We start from the raw sequence: 6,494 nt of genomic DNA on the forward strand, positions 1-6,494 counted from the left end.
TCTATTCCTATTGAATTGAATTGTGAACACATAACAAAACATATGCTTTTATAATATTACGTCAATGTCAAGAACAAGAACTGAACAAAGTGGTATTACCGATTTTTGGTTGCTGCAGAAAAGTTACTATAGTTAAAAAGTTGCGGTTTTTAAGCACCTAGTTTTCATTCATTACATTACGCCATTCCAGACGTAATTAATCGAACCAATCGAACGGTATTTTTAATCGAACTTTGTCGAACTTAATCGAACTTTGTTGGCCGATTAATGTTCGACTAAGTTCGGTTGTCGAAATTTAATCGAATACTCACAAATTTCTCAAAATACTGAAATCGAACTTAATCGAACTTTTTTTAAATAGACCTCGACAGTTCGATTAGTTCAATTACATTATTCGAACTTAATCGAACTAATCGAACTTTGTCAAGTTTAATCGAACGCTCCACTTGCGCGTAATTCGATTGCACTTTTTGCCGGCCTTTGACGACACTTTGAGGAACTTTGAAGCACCCCCGCTGGTGCAGGCGTGTACCCTCACATCCCCCCTGACCAGTGGGCACCGATCAAACCTCCCGGAACCCCGGCTGGGACCCCCAGGGGCCGTCCACGGTGGTACCCAAATGATGAGGTCATTTTTCCCAATTTTTCCCAATTTTCCAATGTTTGCCGGCTTTTGACGACACTTTGAGGAACTTTGAAGCACCTAACCGGTTCAGGGGAGTACCTTTACATCCCCCCTAACCAGTTGGCACCAATCGAACTGCCGGGACTCCCAAAGGCGTTTCACAGTGGTACCCGAAGGAAGTCATTTTTGCCAATTTTCAAGCCTTTCCGAGCCTTTTAAAGGCTTCGGAGCACTGATGGAGGGTGCTGGCATTGAGGGAGAGCAAGGCTGAGGGTATCCGAAGGGATACGGGGGGCTGTGGAGGGATGCAGAGGCCTCAATCGGTCCCACGGGCGAATTTTACTGTTGAGAAAGGGGTGTAACATTCTCAATTGAGGAGGTCGTTTTTTGCAATTTTCGCCGGCTTTTGACGACACTTTGAGGAACTTTGAACGACCCCCAACGGTGCAGGCGTGTACTCTCACATCCCCCTGACTAGTGAGCACCGATCCGACCCCCCGGCACACCGGCCGGGACCCCCAGGGGCCGTCCACGGTAGTAGCCAAAGGAGGTCCTTTTTTGTTGTCGAACTTTATCGAACGGAGTTTTTTGTCGAACTTTGTCGAACTTAATATGTTTTGTCGAACTTAATCGAATACTCACAATTTTAGCAACTTTTATCGTTCGATTAAGTTCGACAAAGTTCGATTAGTTCGGTATTCGAACTGTTCGATTAATTACGTCTGGGCCATTAGTAGCATTAGCAATAAAAATTAAAAATTGTTTTACTTGGAAATTGGAAATCGTAACTAAGAATAATGTTAACCTAGTGTTAAATAGATTAGCCACACAGAAGCTCACTGAAACTAAGGAGTAAAGGGTTTGAAAAGTGATGCTTGGGAAGTAGAGGGGAAATAGGGATACTGGGACAGTTTAAAAATTAAAGAACTTTAAAAAATTAAAGAAGAAACAATTATAAATATTAAAAGAAATTAAAGAAGAAACAATTATAAATAGCAAAAGAAATATTACGCAAGAAGCAATTATAATATTAAGGAGAAAACAATTATATTTTTAAGTAAGAAACAATTATAGAAAACAATGAGGGTATAATTATGTAGTGAAAAGAAGGGGTAGTTACAATCAGAGATAGAGATAAAATCATTTTTCCAATCAACATGAATGATATATTTTCTTTGATTTCAATAATTCGTCTAATTCATTAAGTTTCAAATAATTCAAATATATTCTATGATAATGAAAAAATAATTGTGATTTAGTTTCATCATCTCTCTGATAAAAAATACTTTTCATGCAACAAATAAAACCTTTATCTTCCAATAAATCTTGTTTTGAAGAATATTGATCTTTATACAGATGAGTTTCCAAGGAGAGTTTATTTAGCAACGCAAAGTCTATTCTATCAAACAATAACCAAAACTTCTGCTAGTCCGTTAAATCTTCCCATCCTTCTCCATCTTTAATGTCGTCTATCATCAACTCAACTCCTAAATACATCATTGAGCGACGATGCCACTTGACAGGTTTTATCCTTGTCATAATCTTTTTAGTTGGGTCGTTGTAAAACATGGATTAGCTCCATGGAGTACTCCAATGGAGTACCTAATGGAGTACCCCCTAAAATACCAGTCAGAGCGATGAATATCACAAATTTGATAATCAACCTTTTCCACCAGCTGTAAACTTCCAATTTATAGCAATCAAAAGAATTTCTCAAGTATTTGTTTGTGAAAAAATGGCTACCATCATTTCTGGCAGTAAAGCTCATATAGCGCACGCTCTCTGCTTAAAAATCTTTGTTGATTCTACAATTAACAGACCAGATTTAGCTTGCAGAATAGCTCTGATATATCAAACACTTTATAGTAATACATATAATATCAGTGTAATTATAGTATTATGTGTTACATTATTTATGCAACACCAGTAGGGCACTAGAGCTTTCTTAAGCAATATTTTTCTTTTGTCCTTTTGTCAACAGATTGACTTTTATAAAGAAAATATTGTGACAATCATAGAATACATAGCTTATCAACCGGCAGGTCCAAAATGCATAAAACATAATGCATATTGCATAATGCATAATGCATAATATTTGAAAAATGTTAATTTTAGAGATTATAATAAGGAGAATTTGAAAGATAATACTTTCAACAAAGCAAATATACCATTTTCTACCAGAAAATAAAGGGTAGAAAACTGTAAATTTGAATTTTGAATGATGAAGAAAATCCATGATCCACTGAAAATGCTTGTCGCCATTTTGATTTTCATAGTTGTATTTTACAGAACGCAGTATAATGTAGAAAAAACACGAAAATATCTCCTCCGTATATTACTTTTCTAACTCGAAAACGTAAATTTTAGAGCAAGATATTTCTGGGTTTTCTCAGAGATCTTTTCGAACAATTGCTAATAAATTTCAACGGGTTTTCCCTTCAACTTCTTACAAAGCATTAACCATGCATGTGAATGTTTTTTGTTAGATAAGCCAATATCCAGCCAGTATAAATAAAGAGCTTCATCCGGAAGCTAGATCAAAGAAAATAGACTTCGAATCTTTTTACATTCGAATGTTTGTTTTTTTTTTGAGAAAGAAGAAGGGGGAAACATTTCTGATTTGTTGCATCTTCTTATTATTTATGCTGATGGAAAACCCTTTGTTGTTATGATTCGACTATTGTATCTTTCTTTCGGATTCGAAAAGTAAATATTATGTCTGGGGAAATCCCTCTGATTGGAATGTTTACAAGAAACTCTTCTAAAGAGGTTTTCGCGGTTTTAGCCTCTGCAAAGGAGAGTTTTAGAAAATATAAAAACGTTCTGTAAATTACACAATACTATTATGCATTATGCAATATGCATTATGTTTTATGCATTTTGTACCTGCCGGCTTATCAACCCATTTCCAAAAGGAATTTTTATCATACTCAATATGATGCAGGTAGTATGACTGGATATGAAATGGCAGTTGGGGACAGTCTGTGAGAGAGGTTACAGAGGGGTTTTAGATTATTAAATTATTCATTGTCATTTTATTGACAAAATACACTTCAATTAACAAAATAATAAGACAATCACAATAAATGGAGTCCGCCAACTGTGATGCAGATGACATAAAAGGATATAAAAAGAGACCAACATGACAGCCACATTCTTGCTACAGAGTGGTTTTAGAGCAAATACAAAATTATACAGGTCTATATTTTCCTCTCGCGGCGATCTAAAATCTGGTCTGCAATATTTTTAGAGTACTCCAATAGGTACTCCATTGGAGTACTCCATGGAGCTACTCCATGTTTTACAACGACCCTTTTTAGTTTTGTTATTTTCTCTGAAAGTAAAGATCAAAGCTTTAGAGTCTTAAATTTATATTTCACATAGATTTCTCGTATCCTTGCACTGATCCCTATACTCAATCCTAAACGATTATCCATATCATGGTAAATATTCTGCATTAATACGATTAAAGGTTTATCATATATGATATCTTCTCGTGTGAAATATATTTCTTTATCCATTTCATGATATTTCGATGCCAATTGATTTAAGATATTAATATCTAACTTATCAAAACAATACCAAAAAATACTTTCATCGTTGATATCGAGTATATCTTGATCATTTAATATCAAATCATCATTCATGAATTCAATAGCAAAATATGCTAGAGGAAGTCCGTGTATTTTTTCATGTTTAAGAATCATTTTAAAATCTTTTAGCAAAATTTTATTTTAATTAAACTATCAGTAAAAAAGAATAATTTTTTCAAGAATACGCAACAACCTTAACTCTCTAAGTTTTTTATATCGATTATAAAACAATATTTTAATTTTTTTTAAATAAAAAAAATCGTAATAATTTGAAGTATTAAATAACAAACAATTAAAAGGTTTAAAAAAGAACTTCATTATAAATATTAAAGAAGAAACAATTAAAAAATTCAAAAGGAAACCATCCTTAAAATATTAAAGAAGAAAACAATTATAATAATTAAGAATAATGGATGGATTAGTATTTAAAGCTAAAAATATACGATGATTTATCTTCAAACCTTCTTTTGCTTCTTATCAAAATGGTTGAGAGTAAAATGAAAAAAAAACACCTAAAACGACTAGAAAAAGAAAGCTAGAACATCCAATGGCACCGATGAAATTAACAAAACATCAAAGACGTGAACACTTATTTGACGATTGGATTAGACATTTGAGAACTATGAATAAAAAATATATGGATATTGATTTATCGTTACATAGTGCAACTGAAGATAAAACAAAACATTTTCTTATGTTTTCTCAACCATCTATCGTAAACCCAGAAACGAAAAACAAAGTAATGGCTCATTATACGATGTTACCAAGTTTGATAAACGAGATCAAGAGGTTTCAAGAAATTTTATTTAAATTGAATAATGATTCAGAAGTAGAAGTAGAAGCAGAAGTAGAAACAGAAGAAAAAGTTCCACACGATGAATCAACGAAAAGCATTGATGAGGTAACTCTCAATGAATATCAGCATGAGATGATTCCAATATATGCAAGTCTGCTGCTTTCATGGTTTTATGGCTGTTCACAAGAGGAGTGCGAGGGATGTAGAGAATCATATCCAAGTCAAAGGGATCATGAATGTATGATGATGGATGTAACCGAAAGAATCGAATATATTTTCGAGAAGTTAATGGGGAAAGTTGACGAAGAAAAAGCTAATTTACTTTATCTAGAGAAAATGGAGAATGAGAAAAGAGCTACCTTTAAGCAAATGTCTAAGAAGGAGTTAATGAAAACGCTGATTAAGATTTTATATTTCCTCTTTTAGTTTTTATCAATTAACATTGTTTTTCTTTCTTTCCTTAGTTAGAGAAAATCATAAAAAAAAAAAAATTCAAAATGAAAATTATGAGATAAAAAAAAAGTGTAAAGTTGTTCCTTCTCCTTTTTGGTTATTTGTTTTGGAAGAGACTGAGTTCAGAGCTATGAATGAGGATCCTAGCATAGTATCTCAATTAATTGAAACTCAAGAAAAGTGGTTAAAATATAAGAATCATGATGAATGTCCTGATGAATGTTTACAACTAATTTGTGCTTGGTTTAGATAAACAAAACCTTCATAGAACTTTTCAAAACTTTGATGAATATAAATATCAAGTGTGTCAAACTGAGGGAATTAATAATGAAGACATAAATGATATCGATCTTTTTTGGGATCTCTTTAATGAAAGACATTGGTAAAAAAAAAATTACAATATGATAAATTTTTTTGTTAGTAAATAAAAAAAAAAACAAAAAAAAAAGAACATTAATTTAATGATAAATTTTCAAAATAAAACATTTTATTATTTTAGTTTTCAATAAATTTTTATAAATTATTAATATTTGTGAATGATTATTTATTTCCTATCATTGCTTTGTATTTCTACTTTTTTAAATCTAATGTGTTTAAAAATAAAAAAATTAAAAAAAAAACAAAACAACAATATTATTAATTTTATTGCTAGTAAATAATAAAAAAAACAAAAAAAAAACATTAATTTAATGATAAATTTTCAAAATAAAACATTTTATTATTTATAGTTAGCCATAAATTTTTATAAATTATTAAAGGGGACGTCAGCCCAAATTTTTGTCACACATTTTTTGTTACATTTAGAAAATTTAGAGCAAGACGATCAAAACGAGCTATATATTATTGAAAGTTTTTTTCTCAATGCGTAATAATAGACGTTTGAAAATTTCCCTTCTTTTTAAATCTGTGACGTAGCAAATGTTACTTCTATTATTAAACAATATTTTCAGTAAAAAGAGAGAGATTTCATAATTATTAAACAGAAAAGTCGATCTGCTTTCTTTCCTTCAGAAAATTTTATCTGTTC

This window comes from Clytia hemisphaerica, unplaced genomic scaffold (genome assembly GCF_902728285.1).
Source record: "Clytia hemisphaerica strain Z4C2 unplaced genomic scaffold, Clytia hemisphaerica genome assembly, whole genome shotgun sequence".
Lineage (NCBI taxonomy): Eukaryota > Metazoa > Cnidaria > Hydrozoa > Leptothecata > Clytiidae > Clytia > Clytia hemisphaerica.